This window comes from Chiloscyllium plagiosum, unplaced genomic scaffold, assembly GCF_037043375.1.
Source record: "Chiloscyllium plagiosum isolate Xiang-an unplaced genomic scaffold, Cpla_swu_hap1 HiC_scaffold_3, whole genome shotgun sequence".
NCBI classification, from domain to species: Eukaryota; Metazoa; Chordata; class Chondrichthyes; order Orectolobiformes; family Hemiscylliidae; genus Chiloscyllium; species Chiloscyllium plagiosum.
In genome coordinates, this window is record NW_028270141.1 from 92746073 (window position 1) to 92767005 (window position 20933).

Sequence of the window (20933 nt, forward strand, 5' to 3'; positions counted from 1 at the left end):
GGCAATTGGTTCTCCCAGGCTGATTTTTCTCCAGCCCTTTGTTTGCCCAACTATTTTCTTCTTTCTCTGAGCTTCATCTCCACCTATCGTTTACTCCCCCCGCTACTCTTCCCAGCATCTTCAGCATATGTACCAGCATTGTCCTAGCTAAAATCAATTGTAAAGATGGGTCACTGGGTCTGAAATGTTAACTCTGCTTTCTCTGCACCGATGTCGTAAAACCTGCCGAGTTTCTCCAGCAACTTCTTATTTCCATAATCTGCAGTTCTTTGCTTCCTTTTCCTTTGTTTATGAAGCCTGATATACTCTATGCTTCATTCAAATTCTCCTCCCAGCTTCAATGATTTATGAACATATGTACACATTTTCCTCTGTGCCTGTGCCGATTAAAATTATGCCCTTATTTTAAATATTGTCTCTGCATATTCTTTCTACAAAATCGATCATTTCACATTTCTCAGCAGTGAATTTTGTCTGTCGCTTGTCCACCCATTTCTCCAACCCATCTATGTCTTTTTGAAGTTCTGCACCCATTTATAGTTCACAATGCTTTCAGGTTCAGTATCATTTACAAACTGTGAAATGATGCCTGCACGCCAGGCATCTAGGTCATTAAGAGAGATCAAGAAAAGTAAAAGTAAGGATTCTAACATTGTCCCCAAGAGAGCTCTCCTACAAATTTTTTTCCATCCTGACCTTCAGACAATATCTCATCAATGTGGGTACTGTCTCTTTTGTCCTCTGAGTCATACCTTTGCTCACAAGTTTGTTATGTGGCACTGAATAGTTAGGATTGATTTCATAATTCAGTGGGTTATGCATAATCTGTGGGAAAATCATACATACCATTTATACTACAAAACTTAATTATAGACTGGAGTCTAAATTTAAATATAAAACCAATAATAAAGATGCAGCATAAAACAAAACCTATTTTAGTGCAAGGATTGCCATTAAAATAAAGTCTACCTTAAATGTCACAAAAATGTATTAGATAATTTCACTAAAATATAAGTTATCAATCAATATCTGATGACAACTATATACTGGATGTTTGTTAAGCTATCAATATTAAGATATTACCTATTAAACCCATACGACAAAACAAATGTCATTATCACTAGTTTATTATTCACTCATGAGATGCACACATCCCTGGATCAGCATTTATTTCATAACCCAGGTTGCCCTTGGGAAGATGGTGGTGAAAATGAAGAAATGCTGCAGTTTCCTTGCGTCAGTAGACCCACAATGCCATTACTGAGGGAATTCCGGGATTTTGACTCAACAACCTTGAAGGAATAGTAATATATTTCCAGATCAGGATGGTGAGAAGCTTGCAGAGAAACTTGTGAGATGGTGGTGCTTCTATGTTCTGCTGCTCCTGTCCTCCTACATTGTAGTAGTTGTGGGTTTGGAAGATGCTGTTTAAAGATCTTCGATTAATTTTTGTAGTGCATCTTGTAGAGCAAACACATTGTTGGTGGGGGGAGTGGATGTTTGTGCATGTAATGCCTATCAAGCGGGTCTGCTTTGTCTTGAATAGTGTCAAATATTGTGAGTGTTATTGGAGCTGTACTCATCCAGGCAAGTGGGGAGTATTCCATCACACTCTAACTTGTGCCTTGTGAATGATGGCTTTGTGGGCAGCACGGTGGCACAGTGGTTAACAGCGCCAGGGACCCAGGTTCAATTCCCCCCTCAGGCGACTGACTGTGTGGAGTTTGCACATTCTCCCTGTGTCTGCGTGGGTTTCCTCCAGGTGCTCCGGTTTCCTCCCACAGTCCAAAGATGTGCAGGTCAGGTGAATTGGCCATGCTAAATTGTCCCTAGTGTTAGGTGAAGGGGTAAATGTCGGAGAATGGGTCTGGGTGGGTTGTGCTTCGGCAGGTCAGTGTGGACTTGTTGGGCCGAAGGGCCTGTTTCCCCACTGTAAGTAATCTAATCTAATCGAAAGTGGCTTTAGAGAGTCAGGAGGTGGGTTACTTGTTGTAGGACTCCTTGCCTCTGACCTGATCTTATAGCCACTGTATTTATATGTCTAGTCCATTTATATGTTTAGTTTCTGGTCAAAGGTAATCCCCAGGATGTTGATAATGGGGGATTCGGTGTTGATAACACCATTGAATGTCAAGGCGTGATGGTAATATTCTGTATTCTTGGAAATGGTCATAGCCTGGCATTTGCGTAGGGTGTATGTTACTTCGCAGTTTTCATCCAGTTAGAGTGATGCTTGGTGCAGAGAAAGATAGTTGTGGTGATTGGAGGTTGGTTATTTCAGCTCCAGGGCATATCTCCATGGGTTCCTCAGAGTAATGTCACAGTCCCAACCATTTTCAAGTGCTTCACCAGAAGTCCAGAAGTCGGGCTGGGGGCGGTGGGGGGGGTGATATTTTACAATGATTGCATAATATCCAGCACCTTTTGTGACTCCTCAGATACTGAATGTGACAGTACCTGCACAATACTGTATGCTTTAGGAAGCACTCTCTCTGCTTGTCCTGCCATATTTAACGCCTTCTGCATGTATACACCAGGTTTCTCTGGTTTTGCATGCCCTTGAGAATGGTTCCCTTATTTGGGTCCCCCATGTTCTTTGTACTGAAGTGTATCAGTTTTAAACTTCATCTGTCACATATCACCAACACGTCATTGTCATTTTAACATTCTATACTATCCAAACCATCCAGTTTACAATTCTGCCAAGTTTTACGTTATCTGCAAAATGATTCTAACAAGTACATTCTATGATTTCAAATTAAAGAGCAGCAACTGCAACATTATCATTTGAAGGCAAGTCAATGTGTTAGAAAATTTGATTGTGTTTATCTGAAATGCTAAATGAATGAATCCTGGCTGCCTTCATTCCCCATCACCCCATGGAGATTATCCTTCTCTCCAATGCCAGCTCTTTCTACTACAGAGTAAATATAGCTTACTCAGTTTATACCAGACATTTACAGCGTTTGACACTAAACCATGAAGTACCAGATGGGATAGAATTGTTAGTTTTTACCTAGAAATATTGAAGATACAGAATACATTTGAGCATTTGAGCTTCTTGGAATGATCAGATAAATGATGTAGAAAAGCGTGAAGCGATTAATTTTCATAAAAAAGAACATTCTAGAAACTCTTGTTCCTCTCTGTATTTTATTTCTACTGTCTTGGTCTATGGTCAGATCATTAAAGTGCCCCATGTTACAACCATCTCAGGAGGGTTCATAGCTCCCCTCCATTTTAAGTTTCTAGTCAAAAGCACAAATGTATTTTTTTGTTTCTTTTTTGATATGGAGGAATAAGACTTCAATTAACTTTACTAATCGGATGAAAAACAGAGAGTAAATTCCACGATTTCATGAGTGTGAGAGTAAAGTCCCTGGGAAAAAAAGAGATAGAATGTGACAATGAGCACATTCAAAACATGTACTAAGCTTAAAAACAAGGTGGGGAGGAGAGGTATCCAGTGCAGACAGGAAGATAACAGCTTTTGCAGTTTACAAGTTTTTTGTAAGTGTCTATGATTGTGAGAGTGAGACCTGAGCTCAGACTGCTTAGCTGCTGTCCTGTCTCCCAAGGATTGCCAAAGCTTGTGGATGCCAATGTTGTCTCAGTTAATGGAGACTTTCTAAATTTGATTTTTCTATTGGCACTGGCTTGCTGAAATTGAGATTGAAGTGGAGCTTTCCAGATCATTGCTGTGTTCGGTTCATGTTGCTTTCTCCCCTTTTTGTTGCTTAGGGCAAGTTACTGAAATATAGTTTGTTTATATATTTCAAAATTAGTTGCTCTTTCTTTTCCAAAATGAACACACCACAGGTAACCTGTTGTTTCCAGTATGTTAAGTTATCAGGCAAGTGAGAGTAAAACAAGAGATGCAACTTTATTGTCAACTCACTAGATTTCAGCACTTCTTGATTAAAATGCTAATCCCAAGACAGCTGGATTTTATCTTCAATGTGAGTTGTCTGGGTTTGTCTGATGATTACAATATTACAGTGTTAAGCAATGTCCTTTTCAAAACAATTTTTTAGACTATGAAAGTCTTGGATAAGAAAATCAAATGATGAAAGTTGAATACTGATAGTCCATTTTAACTATGCTCATAATACCCATTGTAATTATTCTACACCTCTCTGTAGTTTTCTTGCAAATTTGTTCCTATGCGTCTTTCACATAAGTTGGTAGATGACATACTATACTGAACAATATACTTACACATTTTCTATTCCTTAGCTCTAGTCAAATCACTTGTGTCCTTTCCCCTTTGGGATATCCTCTCTCCCTCTCCAATATTACAATGTTCTCCTTAATAAGATTCCTTCCTCTTTTCCAGTAATTCGTTTTCTTCCTGGACACCATTACTCAGGAATATATTTGTCAATCCTGCCCTTCCTTGAGCCCAGTTCTCCATTACAGCACTAATATTTCCACATGGCCATCTGCACCTGCAGTATACCATTCCCATTTGACACACACCATGCTTTCACACACATATACTGTACTCTAAATTCAACTTTATTACTTTCTATTTACTCTTGATCCCACCTATTAACTTCCATTTCCTACTCGCACTATCTGTCTTTCCCAGTATACTGTGCACCTTGCCATTGCTTAGTGATATTACCACACCTTTGTAAGTTACTTTAATTTTAACATTCTATTGGTTAATTGAGACTATAACAGTCATGTGGACAAATACAGTTCAATTGAGGAATGCCAGAATTGACTACTTTAAAGAAAGTCATGATTGACTAACTTGCTGCTGTTTTTTGAGAATGTCACATTGAGGATTGATGAGAGCAATGCTACTGATGTGGCTTAATGCACTTTCAAAAGATTCTTGATGCAATTTCACATTTTGGACTTAGATGCAAAGTTTCAAATTAGGGATAAAAAGAGACAGTTGAAACATAAAAAATGTAATTGCTTGAGTAACAGGAAATAAAGAGTAAAGGTTAATGGATATCTTCAGACCGGAGGCAGTTTTGTAATTGAGAGAGTCAAAAGTCAGTGATGGGACTCTTCCTTTGCTTGAATATGTTCATGAGCTAAATGTTGACATATAAAGTTTATGGATGATATACAACTTGGAGCTATTGTAAACTGTTCGGAAGGTAATATACAAATGCAAAAAGTAATAACTGAATTGCTGGAATGAGAGGACAGGTGGCAGGGGAATTTCAATGCAGAGAAATGTAAAGTGATTAATTCTGCAGGAAGAATATGGACAGACAAAATAAAATAACTATAATGTACAACTTTAATAGCTGTGCAGGAACAAAGAGACCTGTGTGTATATGTTCACAAGTCATTGATGGTAGCACGACAAGTTGAGAGAGTGGCTATTCAGACATAGAGTATCAATCGGAACATAAAGTACAAGAACTTGTGTAAGTTCTAGTTTAGGCTCACTTGGAATATTGCATCTAGTTGTAGTCACTACACTTTAAGCAGGAAGTGAAAATATTGGAGACAATAGAGAAAAGATTCACAGTAATAGTGAAAAATAGGCTGAGAGGATGCCTGATCAAAATCATGAGGGGTGTGAAAAGAGTAGATGTCTCCTTCTCTCTGCGCGTATTATTGGTATCACCCATACTGTGAACTCCTCAGCGAGGCTAGTATAAACAAATTGATTTACTCAATTTATATTTACATTAAAATCACCCATTATCAGAGCATGTGCTTTCTTATATTTTTCATCATATGTTTAGGTTACTGATCAGGGGTCTATAGATCACTCCCCCAAGTGATGTTTTTCTGCCAGTATTCCAAAAGGATTCTATAACCTGATCCCCTGAGCTAAAGATTGCATCAATACCATCTCGAATTAGTGCTACCCCTTTGTCTTTTCTTGGCTTCCATAAGACCATCGATGTAGGAGCAGGAATAATTCATTCGGGCCATTGCGTCTGCTCTGCCATTCAATGAGATCGTGGCTGATCTGATAATCCTTAACTCCACTTTCCTATCTTTTCCCTATAACACTTGAGAGAAAACACCCTTACTCTGAGGTTATACCCTCTGATAATAGATTCTACCAGAAGGGAAAAAATAACTACCTTGTTTAGCCCCTAAGAATCAATTATATTTCAATAAGTTGCCTCCCAACCTTATAAACTCCAATGAGTACAGGCCAGACCTACTTAAACTTTCTCAATAAGAAAATCTCTCAATGTCTAGGATCAGATGACTAAATCAACTCTGGGCTGCTTCGAAAGCCAGTATATTTTTCCTTGGACAAAGGGACCGAACTGTTCCCATTATTCTAGGTGTGGTCTAACTAGCACCTTGGATAGTTTTAACAAGACTTCTCTGTTTTTATACTGTATGACCTGTGAAACAAAGGTCAACATTTTATTTGTCCTTCCCTACTACCCACTGAAATGGGACGGTGACTTTTTGTCATTTATATGCATGAACCCTCAAATCCCCCTTTGCTGTATTTTTCTTCATTTTTTCTCTATTTAAATAAAATTCAGTTTCACTATTGCCTCTGCCAAAGAGCATATACTCATGCTTTCCTACGTTATATTCCATCTGCTAAGTTTATGCCCATTCACTTAGTCATAGATAGTCATAGGGATGTACAGCATGGAAACAGACCCTTCAGTCCAACCCGTCCATGCCGACCAGGTATCCCAACCCAATCTAGTCCCACCTGCCAGCACCCGGCCCATATCCCTCCAAACCCTTCCTATTCATATACCCATCCAAATGCCTCTTAAATGTTGCAATTGTACCAGCCTCTGCCACATCCTCTGGCAGCTCATTCCATACACGTACCAACCTCTGTGTGAAAAAGTTGCCCCTCAAGTCTCTTTTATATCTTTCCCCTCTCACCCTAAACCTATGCCTTCTAGTTCTGGACACCCCAACCACAGGGAAAAGACTTTGTCTATTTATCCTATCCATGCCCCTCATAATTTTGTAAACCTCTATAAGGTCACCCCTCAGCCTCCGACGCTCCAGGGAAAATAGGCTCAGCCTGTTCAGCCTCTCCCTGTAGCTCAGACTCTCCAACCCTGGCAACATCCTGGTAAATCTTTTCTGAACCATTTCAAGTTTCACAACATATTTCCGCTGGAAGAAGACCAGAATTGCACGCAATATTCCAACAGTGGCCTAACCAATGTCCTGTACAGCCGCAACATGAACTTCCAACTCCTGAACTCAACACTCTGACCAATAAAGGAAAGCATACCAAACACCTTCTTCACTATCCTATCTACCTGTGACTCCACTTTCAAGGAGCTATGAACCTGCACTCCAAGGTCTCTTTGTTCAGCAATACTCCCTAGGACCTTACCATTAAGTGTATAAGTGCTGCGAAGATTTGCTTTCCCAAAATGCAGCATCTCACATTTATCTAAATTAAACTCCATCTGCCACTTCTCTGCCCATTGGCCCAACTGGTCAAGATCCTGTTGTAATCTGAGGTAACCCTCTTCGCTGTCCACTACACCTCCAATTTTGTTGTCATCTGCAAACTTACTAACTGTACCTCTTATGCTCGCATCCAAATCATTTATGTAAATGACAAAAAGAAGAGGACCCAGCACCGATCCTTGTGGCACTCCACTGGTCACAGGTCTCCAGTCTGAAAAGCAACCCTCCACTATGATCCTCTGTCTTCTACCTTTTAACCAGTTCTGTATCCAAATGGCTAGTTCTCCCTGTATTCCATGAGATCTAACCTTGCTAATCAGTCTCCCATGGGGAACCTTGTCAAACGCCTTACTGAAGTCCATATAGATCACATTTACTGCTCTGCCCCTCATCAATCTTCTTTGTTACTTCTTCAAAAAACTCAATCAAGTTTGTGAGACATGATTTCCCACACACAAAGCCATGCTGACTATCCCGAATCAGTCCTTGCCTTTCCAAATACATTTACATCCTGTCCCTCAGGATTCCCTCCAACAACTTGACCACCACCGAGGTCAGGCTCACTGATCTGTAGTTCCCTGGCTTGTCTTTACCGCCCTTCTTAAACAGTGGCACCACGTTTGCCAACCTCCAGTCTTCCGGCACCTCACCTATCGATGAGACAAATATCTCAGCAAAAGGCCCAGCAATCACTTCTCTAGCTTTCCACAGAGTTCTCAGGTATACCTGATCAGGTTCTGGGGATTTATCCACTTTTAACCGTTTCAAGACATCCAGCACTTCCTCCTTTGTAATCTGGACATTTTGCAAGATGTCACCATCTGTTTCCCTACAGTCTATATCTTCCATATCCTTTTCCACAGTAAATACTGATGCAAAATATTCATTTAGTATCTCCCCCATTTTCTGTGGCTCCACACAAAGGCCGCCTGGCTGATCTTTGAGGGGGTAAAAACAATGACTGCAGATGTTGGAAACCAGAGTCTGGATTAGTGGTGCTGGAAAAGCACAGCAGTTCAGGCAGCATCCGAGGAGCAGGAAAATCGATGTTTCGGGCAAAAGCCCTTCATCAGGAAAACAGGCAGAATACCTGAAGGGTGGAGAGATAAATGAGAGGAGGGTGGGGTTGGGGAGGAAGTAGCATAGAGTACGGTAGGTGAGTGGGGGAGGGGATGAAGGTGATAGCTCAGGGAGGAGGGTGGAGTGGATAGATGGAAAAGAGGATCAGCAGGTAGGACAAGTCATGGGGACAGCTGAGCTGGAAGTTTGGAACTGGGGTGAGGTGGAGGAAGGGGTAATGAGGAAACTGTTGATGCCCTGCGATTGAAGTGTTCCGAAGCGGAAGATGAGGCGTTCTTCCTCCAGGCGTCGGGTGGTGAGGGAGCGGCGGTGAAGGTGGCCCAGGACCTCCATGTTCGCGGCAGAGTGGGAGGGGGAGTTGAAATGTTGGGCCACAGGATGGTGTGGTTGATTGTTGCAGGTGTCCCAGAGATGTTCTCTAAAGCGCTCTGCTGGGAGGCGTCCAGTCTCCCCAATGTAGAGGAGACCACATCGGGAGCAATGGATACAATAAATGATATTGGTGGATGTGCAGGTAAAACTTTGATGGATGTGGAAGGCTCCTTTAGGGCCTTGGTTGGAGGTGAGGGAGGAGGTGTGGGTGCAGGTTTTGCAATTCCTGTGGTGGCAGGGGAAGGTGCCAGGATGGGAGGGTGGGTTGTTGGGGGGGCGTGGACCTGACCTGGTAGTCACGGAGGGAATGGTCTTTGTGGAAGGCGGAAAGGGGTTGGGAAGGACATATATCCCTGATGGTGGGATCCGTTTGGAGGTGGCGGAAATGTCGGCGGATGATTTGGTTTATGCGAAGGTTGGTAGGGTGGAAGGTGAGCACCAGGGGGGTTCTGTCCTTGTTACGGTTGGAGGGGTGGGGTCTGAGGGCGGAGGTGCGGGATGTGGACGGGTTGCGTTGGAGGGCATCTTTAACCACGTGGGAAGGGAAATTGCGGTCTCTAAAGAAGGAGGCCATTTGGTGAGTTCTGTGGTGGAATCAATGTGGACTTCACCAGTTTCCTCATTTCCCCTTCCCCCACCTCACCCCAGTTCCAAACTTCCAGCTCAGCACTGTCCCCATGATTTGTCCTACCTGCCGATCTTCTTTTCCACCTATCCACTCCACCCTCCTCTCTGAACTATCACCTTCATCCCCTCCCCCACTCACCTATTGTACTCTATGCTACTTTCTCCCCACCCCCTACTCTCCTCTCATTTATCTCTTCACCCTTCAGACAGTGTCTGTATTCCTGATGAAGGGCTTTTGCCTGAAACATCGATTTTCCCACTCCTTGGATACTGCCTGAACTGCTGTACAATCCCAATAAGGTGATCATCCCTTTCTTATTTCGCAGTTCCAACCAAGTAACCTCCCTGGATGTATTTCCGGGAATATCCTCCCTCAGCACAGCTGTAATGCTATCCCTTATCAAAAACGCCATTCCCCCTCCTCTCTTGCCTCCCTTTCTATCCTTCCTGTAGCATTTGTATCCTGGAACATTAAGCTGCCAGTTCTGCCCATCCCTGAGCCATGTTTCTGTAATTGCTATGATATCCCAGTCCCATGTTCCTAACCATGCCCTGAGTTCATCTGCCTTCCCTGTTAGGCCCCTTGCATTGAAATCAATGCAGTTTAATTTATTAGTCCTACCTTGTCCCTGCCTGCCCTGACTGTTTGACTCACTTCTGTTCTCAGCTGTACCCGTCTCAGATCGATCTCTTTCCTCACTATCTCCCTGGGCCCCCCCCCCCCCACCTTTCTAATTTAAATCCAAGCAGTTCTAGCAAATTTCCCTACCAGTATATTAGTCCCCTTCCAATTTTTGTGCAATCCGTCCTTCTTGTATAGGTCACTTCTACCCCAAAAAAGATTCCAATGATCCAAAAATGTGAATCCTTCTCCCATACACCAGCTCCTCAGCCATGCATTCATCTGCACTATCCTCCTTTTCCTGCCCTCACTAGCTCGTAGCACTTAACCTGTCTATATCTATCTGTAGAGTCTTTATGTCACGAAATCATACAGTGCAGAAGATGGCCCATCGGGTCCATACTGCCAAAACGACACTAAATCTATAGTAATCCCACTTTGCAACATTTGGCATTTGAATGTTATGACATTTCAATTGTTCATCCAAGTTCTTTTTTTAAGGTTGTATTTTTGTCACCTCTACTGCACTTCCAAGTAGTGCATTTCAAACTCCTACCACTCTCAGGGTGAAAATATTTTTCATCAAATTCCTTTCAACCTCCTGACTTTCACCTTATCACCTTGTCATCCTTACCACTTGTCTTCCCACCAAATTTTGTGTCATTTGCAAATTTAGCAAAGGCACGTTCACATCCCTCCTCGAAATTATCGATATATGTTGTAAATAATTATGGTCTCACTATTGATTGCTGACTAGTTGCTGGTTGCTATCCTGAAAATGTCTCACTTTATCCTAACTCTGTGATTTCTATTAGTTAGCTAATCCTCTGTCCATTTTTCTTGAATGATGGAGACCCCTCTATATTCAGAATGCAATTGTTGTCATCCTACAGCCCTGTCTCTGTAATGACTATCAGATTACGTTTATTTAATTCAACATATATCATCAATATATATTGAATTAAATGAATAATATGCATTTTCAGATAAAGCCTTTTTTTATCATTGTAGCATCCCATCTTGACTGTTGGTATATTCTTAAGTTGTTTTCTTTCTCTCTGTCCCTTCCTATCATTTTTGACATTATTTTCAGCTTTTGTATTCATCTCTTCTGCTTCAGCTCTATTTCTGGAATTATAACCTCCACTCAACATCCTTCACCCACTTACCCCTTGTTTAGGGTAAAGCATTCATTCCTTCCCTCGGCATCTAACTCTCAAGGCACTGATCCCAGCATGATTCTGGTGTAGACTATTCCAACAATGCAGATCCCATTTCTTCAAAATTAGTGCCAGTGTCCACAAATCAGAACCCACTTCTCCCAAACACACCTTTGAGTTACTCGTTAACTTCTCTAATGTTATCCATTTTCTGCCAGTTTGCACATGGTTCAAGTAATAATATAGGAATTACTACCATTGAGGTTCTGCTTTTTTAATTTGGCACCTAACTCCTCATTGTCTCTTAGCAGACCTCTTTCCTCGTACTATTATGTGTTGTTTGTACTTTTGTGAGCATAAGTAGTGGATCCTACCTTTCTCACTGTAACTTCTTCCCCAGCCAGAAACAGATATCCCAAACTCTCACACCAGGCAGCCAATACAGCCATCTGGATTCTCACTCTTTGCTGCAGAGAACAGCGTAACTCTATTCTCTATACTGTCTCCTTCTTTCTTCTCCATCTGCACAGCTCCTTGTATCACATTGCCACAGCTAGTTAGCTCATCCACCCGACTGCCTTCATTCCTGTTTTGGTTTTCTAGTTAGTTTCATAGTTTATGAAGCACTATGGGCTGTTTTATTGCATTAAAGGCACTATGCAAATCCAAGTTGTTGTCGGTTTGGATGGCATTTATTTTAAGAACTTAATGCTGCAAGGAGCAATGGAAACAAGGCATATCAAACCAATTCAAATTTACACACATGGAACAAGATGATGAACAAATGACCTGTACAACTGCTTACAGTGACTACTGACAAAAATAAGTAGATTTAATATATTTTTATATGTTTTCAGCAAATGTGCTGGTGCAGCACTCAAAGGTGGCTACTTCAAAGATAGCGCTGGCATCCTGTTTGAAGTGAACCTAGTCTAATAATGCAGCATCTGGGAACTCTGAAATATTTCAACCTTACTCACTGTAAAATGAATGGTCTCTTTAGCAGATTCTCCCTATATTTTTTCTCTTTCATTCTTTCTTGGCAACTGGCATTTTCAGTCCATCTTCTATTCTTGCAAATTTATATTCTTAAATTCTTATTTTTGATTTCCTGTATCGTTCTCCATTTAGTTTTGTTAAAATGACTTCATAGGTGAATTTTGCAAATGACTAACAAAATTGTAACTAAAAGAATGTCTTGTGACTATGTTTAGATTCCGCAAGTTGTATATTCGGAAACTGGATATATCAAATGCAGAAAATACCATTATCATTGATATTGCCTTATAGCAAATAGTGATATGCTGCCTGAAACAATGCTGAAATGTTATTGTTTGACTTTTAGATTATAACTGTCAGGTCTGTTGTCTTTCAGCATAACTCAGCCAGAAAGGGAAGCCCAAAAATATTGACTCGAGGTAATGCCCTTCTGGAAGAAACAATACTACTGGAAGAGAAATTATGCCTTCTCCTATTGATTGTGGTGAGTCATTCGTTTTATTTAAAATTTATTAATTTTTAAACAAACAAACATTATAGGTGGAACTCAGGGTTCAGTTTTTGAGAGGCTAAAAATAGGAAGCCAATACTTTCAATTGTTCATCTTAAATGATTGTAGTTTTCACTTTCTTCTTTGGGAGATTGTTGTACAATGTTGAGTAGGCCACTAAATGCCTGCTTAATAAATGGTTGCTGTTATTTGGTCAAGTTCACAAATTCAAGTGGGGTGGGGTAGGGGAGCAATGTTAATTCTTGCTGCACAGAATGCTGAACATGTGCCAATTGCATGCACATAATATTGTGAGTATTATTGTGCTGTGGCCCGGCAGAAACAAAATAACGTGATATATCAATAACCATTCCCAAATGGCAGTGATAACTTCGATTAAATGGCATCCAGTATTGGCAAAAGCAACAGTGAGAGATAAAATAAAATAAAAAGACACAATGGGGTACCATAATGGATAATTGGTTGCTGAGGCACTTTTATTCAGTCTCCAAATAGAGTTCTATATTCTTAAAATTTATGCAACTACACTGCAGTGAGTCAGGAACCAGTTAATGAATCTGTTCCTTCCATAATAGTTAATGCACTACTGCAAAATAACTCTGGAACTTTTTAGTATCTGAGTTAAATGTTTAACTTATGATACTCAGGTCACTGTGTTCACATGTAAAAGCATTTATAAGTTCAGCCTCTGCAGTGACTCTGCGAGAATTGACAGGACCGAAAATGAGTTGGATGCAATTGGCGACAGTGCTATAGTGAGGAAATCACTGAAGAAAATTATTTTACCACATACTTTGGAGCTGAAAATAGCATGTCACTTAACTCCTGCAAGGATATTTCATGTTTTAATTTTCCATTGATATGGATTTATATATTGTATGCACATTGAAATCATGAATTATACTGAAGACTTGAATCTTAGCACTGGCCATCTGAGGTGTGTGCCAATATTATAGTGCAAAAATTCCAGTAGTTTATGGTGTTTGGATTTATGCGATTATGTGTGCCACACCCTCCTTTACCTAGACATTTGAACAGTCCCAGGGATTCTTACCAAGAAAGTTGAATTATTAATTATCATGGCTTTGTTTCTTCCCTTTTAAATTCAGAGGCAGGAATGAGTTTGCTAAATTAACGTAACTGTGATTGCCAAAGCTACTTAGACCATTAGAGTTTTGTGCTGGAGGGGACTGAACCAGTGAAGTATTAAATTGCTCAGCATATTTTGTATGCAATTCCCACTAAACAAAATAACCTCAGGGTAATTTTGACTTTGGGTGATGGTGTAAAATGGGCGATATCGATTCAGCCTCTGGATGTACATCACTCCCAACTTTCATTTGCATTTAAATCAATGAAAATTGGGAGAGATAAATAACCTGATTACATGTTGAGGGGTTGTACATATTTATTTAAAACCATTAGTCTAGAATTGGGTGATGCAAGGACTTCCTAATATTGGTCAGCACGGATTAGCAGAAGTTCATTGTTATGGTAGATTGGTGTTGTTTTGTATTGTCCTGATAATAGTCAACAAAAAAAATTGCAAAATAAGCAAAAAAACTATCATCTTTTATGCTAATCAATAAAAAGCATGATTGTCAGTAACTTTAAATTGTTTAGCCCTTTTGTTTTGCTAGAAATAATAAATAATGTATGATCATGTTCTATGTTGGCCACAAACCCACTGCTGCAGTGCATTTTAATTATTCTTTTAAGCAAATCATGGAATAGATTTGGTCTAAAATATGGAGGATCATTGCCCATATCAACAATCAGCAAATTGCGGCTTTATCAATAGGATACCCTCCACCTATCTGTCTTGTACTTGATGGCTGACACACAGCAGAGCTGAAAATGTGTTGCTGGAAAAGCACAGCAGGTCAGGCAGCATCCAAGGAGCAGGAGAATCGACGTTTCGGGCATGAGCCCTTCTTCAGGAATGACACACAGCACACAACTTCTGCCAGTTTCATATTTACTTCTTGTCATGTTACTTTCATCTCATTTGTCCGTATTTGTGGTCATTGTGATGAAAGTGACCATTCAATCTTACTCTGAGTCTGCAAAGCTTTGAATCAAAGGTAGGATCTCAGGACTCCCAGACTTGTGGTGTTGTTCACGATAGAAAGCAGAGCTAACAATCTTGTATCTTTAAAGGATTGGCAATTGGTAATGTACCTTTCCAAACGGGTTTCTTTTATTGTTTCTTGGGTGGGTGATCCTCTTAAATAATAGCACACACTGCTGCTGAGGATGCCCTAACTGTTGCAAGCTGGTGCCAGCTGAACAAAAGAAATAGTGTTATTAATCCACACAAGAATTGCTTTACTTGTGTATAGAAATAACAACCTGGTAATTGCAAAAGTCAGGAAAAGTTTACAATATAGAGTACTGGTGCTCCATGTGTGTACTTATGGCTTACTTCACATCAATAATATCTTACATTCATATCATACATTTAACAAACTGAAATTTCCAAACAGTTATCAATAAAGAGTTAAAAAAAAGGGGAGAGATGACCAAAAACATGGTCACAGAGTTGTAAGGAGTACCTTCAAGAATGGGTGCGGTGTAGAGGTTTAGGGAGAGAATTCCAGATGTGAACATGTAAGCATCTGAAAGCGCAGCCAGTAAGGATAGGGAGTTTAAAATTTGTGTAAGTGCAAAGTGTCAGAATTGGAGGTACACGGAGATCTTGAAGATTTGTAAGGCTGTAGAAGGTTATATATGGCTAGGGAGCAGGAGAAGCTATGGAATAATTCAAAAGCCAGGCTGAGGCCTTTAAAAACTGAGATGTTTTCAGACAGTATCCAGTGTCAGCGATCAAGGCAGATAGGTGGAGGGTTCTTGATGCGAGAAAAAAATGGGCAGAAGAATTTTGGATGAACACAAGTTTAAAGTGAGATGTGGGATGCTGACCAGGAGAGCATTGGAAGTGTCATGCCTAGAGGAAACAAAGACATTGGTGAGGGTTTCAACAGCAGATGAACTGTGACAAGTTCGGAGTTGGAAACATTACAGAGGTGGCAGTGGGAAGTCTTGGTGTTGAAGGATTATGAAGGACTTTTGACCAAAATGTCAATTTTCCTGCTCCTCGGATGCTGCCTGACTTGCTGTGCTTTTCCAGCACTACTCTAACGTTGACTCTAATCTCCAGCATCTGCAGTACCCACTTCTGCCTTGGTGTTGGAGCAGCCATGCAGCTGTCAATTTGGCGCCTTGTGGGAAGATTGTTTAAAAAAGTTGCATAAGGATATCACAACAGTTTTATCACATTTTACATAAGAACTAAGAATAATATTTTATAGAAAGCCAAGTGTAAAAATGTTCATGGTGCATTGTATCAACTGAATTGGGAATGCATCCCTCCATTGGCTCCCATTCTCTTTAAAATTCTCATCCTTTGTCTTTAAATCCCTTCTTGGCCTTGCCACTCCCTCCTTGTAATTTCCTTCAGCCCCACAAGCCTCTGAGATATCTGTGTTCCACCAATTCTGACGTTTTGTACATTCCCAATTAGAATTGCTCCACTAATGGTGGATGTGCCTTCAGTTGCCTTGGCCTCAAGCTCTGAAATTCTCACCCTACTCCTCACTACATTTAGAACTCATTTTCCTTCTTTAAGAAAGGCTGTAAAAGCTATCTCAATGATTAGCTTTTTGGTCATCTTCTCTAGTATCTTTTTATGTGGTTTACAGTTACCCTGGCTTTTTGCAATACATTCTCAAAAGAGCTTTGTGACATTTCATTACGTTAAAGGTAATATATAGGTTTACATTGGATATATGGCACAGAAACAGACCATTCATTCCAACTCCTCCACAATCAGTGTTTATGCTCCACTTGAACCTCCTCCCATCTTTTATCATCTGAATCTACCATTGTAACTGTCTGTTCTCTTATCCCTTGTAAGTTTGTCTAGTTTATCCTTAATTGCATAGTATAAATATAAAGATGATGTTGTTAATAGATTACACAATGATTCACACATTATAGTGCCTATTGTAGTGTGGAGATTGTTGAACAAGGCTGCACAATGAACTTCGCAACTCAATTTTTGAAACATGCAAGTGCACAGTGTCAACCCTCTCAAAAACTCTCCAAAGCTGGAGAGAATGGAGAAGGGAAGAGTACTGTGAAAATAACACATCAATAATATTAAAAATATTCATTTGTTATGCACTAGAATCAATTAAACCTTGTGGCAATGTAGTAAATCCCATGGTTGTTCAGCCTCCGGGCTGAGTTCTCATACTCTATACAGGTTGTGATATACAGCAACATTTCACCACAGTCACAGTCTGAGTTTGGTGAATATTGATGATTATTATATCAGCCTGAGGCTGTTTTAGTTTGTTTATTTTCATTACTTGAATCGCCTACACTGGAATCAGAGAGCTGAGAGAGAAGCTCGAGGTCACATGTTAAAAGAAAAATGGAAAATATTCAGCTAATTGCATAAACAGACGATAACACACACTAGCCACATGTAGGATGCATTTGATTTATGTGAAAATAGAGCAAATAAAATCAATAAGTTCAGGAATCATATACCAACCAAGGCTAAATAAACAGAGTTCATTGACCCAATTGCACAGGTATTGTTAGAAACCAAATAGGAATCATTTGTAAACAGTTGATTCTGCCATCCTGGTCTTTTCTTTCTATTAGGAGCCTTATCAAAGACATGGGTGTGATTCTGCTGCCAAGATATTAAACCATAAGACCATAAGGCCATTTGAGCTGTCAAGTCTGCCTTGCCATTCATTCATGGCTGATGAGTTTCTCAACTCCATTCCCCAACCTTCTCCCCATTACCATTGATCCCTTTACTAATCAAGAATCCATCTATTTCGATCTGAAATAGAAACAATGACTTGGTCTTCACAGCCTTCTAAGGCATTTTGTTCCACAGATTCACCACTGTCTGGTTGAAGAAATTCCTCCTCATCTTAGCTCTGAAGGGTTATCTCTTCACTCTGGGGCTGTGCCCCTCTGGTCCTAGTCCCACCTACTAGTGAAAACATCTTCTCCACATCTACTCTATCCAGGCCACTCAATGTTCTATAAGTTTCAATCAGATTCCCCTCTCATCCTTCTAAACTCCATTGAGTACAGACCCAGACATGACAAGCCCTTCATCCCTGGGATCATTCTTGTAAACCTCCTCTGGACCACCTCCAAGACCAGCATGATCTACCTTTGATATGGGGCCTAAAACTGCTTACAATATTCCAAATGCAGTCTGGCTAGAGCATTCGGAGACCTTGAGCAATATATTCCTGCTCTTGTATTTTAGTCCTCTCAGAATGAGTGCTAACATTGCAATTGCCTTCCTAACTCTGAAATGAACCTGTATGTTAGCCTTAAGAGAATCCTGAACCAGGACTTCCTCATCTCTTTTTGCTTCAGATTTCTGAAGCCTTTCCCCATTTAGAAAATAGTCTACACCTGTACTCTTCCTACCAAACAGCATAACTTCATACTTTCCCACATTGTATTCAATCCATCACTTCTTTGCCCACTCTCTTAGGCTCCCCACCTCCTCAACATTACCCATTCCTCCACCTATCTATGTGTCATCTGAAAACTTAATAATAATGCTCTAAGTTCCTTCATCCAAATTGTTAATGTATAATGTGAATAGTTGTGGTCCCAACACAGACCCTGCAGAACTCCATTAGTCACCAGCTGCCATCCTGAAAAAGAGCCCTTTAATCTTACTTTCTGCCTTCTGCCAGTCAATCAATCCTCTATCCGTGCCTTTGCCCCTAAAATGATGGGCCATTATCTTACTTAGTAGCCTCCTGTGTGATATCTTGTCAATGACCTTCTGGAAATTCAAATACATCATGTCCACTGGCACTCCGTTGTCTAACTTGCTTGATATATCTTCAAATGATTCTAACAGATTTAATTGGCATGACCATCACTTGATGAAGCCATGCTGACTCAACTCTATTTTACCTTTCACTTCCAAGTACCCCACAATCTCATCCTTTAAAATGGACACTCAAATCTTACCAATAACCAATGTTGGGCTACTCAGCCTATAATTTCCTGTCATCTGCCTACCTCTCTTCTTAAAAAAACAAGTTTGCTGCTTCCCTGCATTCTCTTGAGTTTAGCTTCCTCTCACCTTCAATGCCCTAACCCTCAGTACAAGTATTTTTCCAATTCCTCTCTTAGGCCCTCAGTTAATCCCTGAATCATCTTATTGAAGGCACCCACCTCTTGTCCTGTTTCTACCAAATTCTACCGCTCAACATATCTCACTGGCTCCCTTGTGAGTTGATATTATTGAAAGCTCCCTGTCCTTCTATCTCGAAAAACTCAGCAGGTCTGGCAGCATCTGTGCAATGAAAGAAGAGATAACATTTTGGTTCCAGTGATACTTCTTCAGAACAGTTCTGTATCAGCGTTTAACCCAATCAGTTTCCCAAAACCATTTCCATACTTATACTGATTTTCTTCAGTTCGAATCATAGAATCCTTCCTGTATGGAATGAAGCCATTTGGCCCATTGAGTCTGCACTGATCCTCCACAGAGCATCTCATGCAGACCCACCCCCTCACCCCCATAACCGCACATTTCCCATGGCTAATCCACCTAGCCTGCACATCCCTGGACACTATGGACAATTTAACATCCATGTAACTTTCACATTTTTGGATTGCAGAAGGAAACCGGAGCATCTGGATGAAATGCACGCAGATGGGGGAGAATGTGCAAACTCCATACAGACAGAAACCCAAGGTTGAAATCAAACCAGAGTCCTGGTACTGTGAGGCAGCAGCTAACCACTGTGCCACCATGCCACCTTCTCATTAGACCCTGTGTTCCCCAACATTTAGCTTTAGTCAGTTTGCCTCTCTTCTGCCTTTTCCTCCTTCAAGTTGTTTTTTTCTTAAACTAACTTCATTGTCAAAGCTTTTAATCAGCTCGTTATCTAATAACTCCATTTGTTGATGTGAGTCACCTTTTCTTTCATCATGCTCCTGGAACATGCCTTGGGATGCTTCATCATCTTAATCCCGTGGCAGTTGTTGCTGTTTGTCTCCTGATATTCATATTTACGTGGGTTTAAGAATATTGTTATCCCTACAATCTCCCTTTCTTTAAAAATCCATCCTTATATATTTTTTTCCCATTGTAATGCAGACTTTCTATTCCCAAACATTGCAAAGCATTTGGTGGGAGTTCTGTCATTCATCCAGTTTGTTGTGAATGTGCAGTCTTATCTATGAATATTGAATGTAGGCAGGCATATGGGAAAACTATCGTCTTGAAGTTCACTTCCAAATCACACACCATCCAGACTTGGACATGTTTTGTTCCTTTGTTAATGCTGACAATAAAATTCTGGAACTCGCTACCCATTAACACCATGAAGTAACTTCACCACACAGACTGCAATAGTTGAAGCAGATGGCTCACCATCACATTCTTAAAAATAATTAAGGATGGGCAATAAATGCCAGTCTTTCTATTGAAATCAAACATCCCAAGCATTAAAAAAATTAGATCAAGCAGTTATAATGACATATCAGAGCAGGGACCTGAGTAGTCAGCAGGAGTCAGTTCCCTGGAGAGATGCAGAATGTAGAGAGACCATGCACAAGTAAATGAGAGAAATTCAGGAAACAGCTGGAATATCAATAGAGAATAAATATTGAATTTTATGTCCAGTAAGCATCCTCCAGTTTGTTCTCTTTTAGATATACAATACAATTGTTCTTTCATGTTTGGAATGCAGTGGGCATCTTGGTCTGGAACAGCACCTCCTAGAATTTGAAATGTCATCAGAACATTGCACACCGAAAAGTTATTTCCTTTGGTAAAGAAAAGCCTCAAGTAAAAACGCAATAAAAGTATGCTCGAATTAGGGTTCATTTGATGAAAACGTCTTTTGTCATGGGTCCTAGTGTGGGGAACGTAGATGTAAATTGCAATGTGTGTGAAGAATTAACAATGTACTAATGATTTGTTCTAAAAAGAACAATGTGCCTCGTTAGTTTCAAAGATCAATGTGCGAAGAGAATTGCATGTAGTCTAAAGGTGTCAAATAAATTCATTTAGTGGGTATTTATAAACTGCAACATATAATGAAAAAGTTTATTCTCCTAAAAAGCAATGAAAGGTAACATTTAACCTATTCAGGATTTA

At 40.3% G+C, this 20933-nt stretch overlaps 1 long non-coding RNA gene across 1 annotated transcript in view; it reads left to right on the plus strand.

Moving 5' to 3' along the window:
• The window catches only part of LOC148150623 (uncharacterized), a 352668-nt gene that overhangs the window by 282404 nt on the left and 49331 nt on the right, over positions 1-20933 (plus strand). Inside the window, exon 4 of the long non-coding RNA XR_015751865.1 lies at positions 12629-12736. This is a non-coding gene — a long non-coding RNA (uncharacterized LOC148150623). The remainder of the gene's footprint in view (positions 1-12628; positions 12737-20933) is intronic.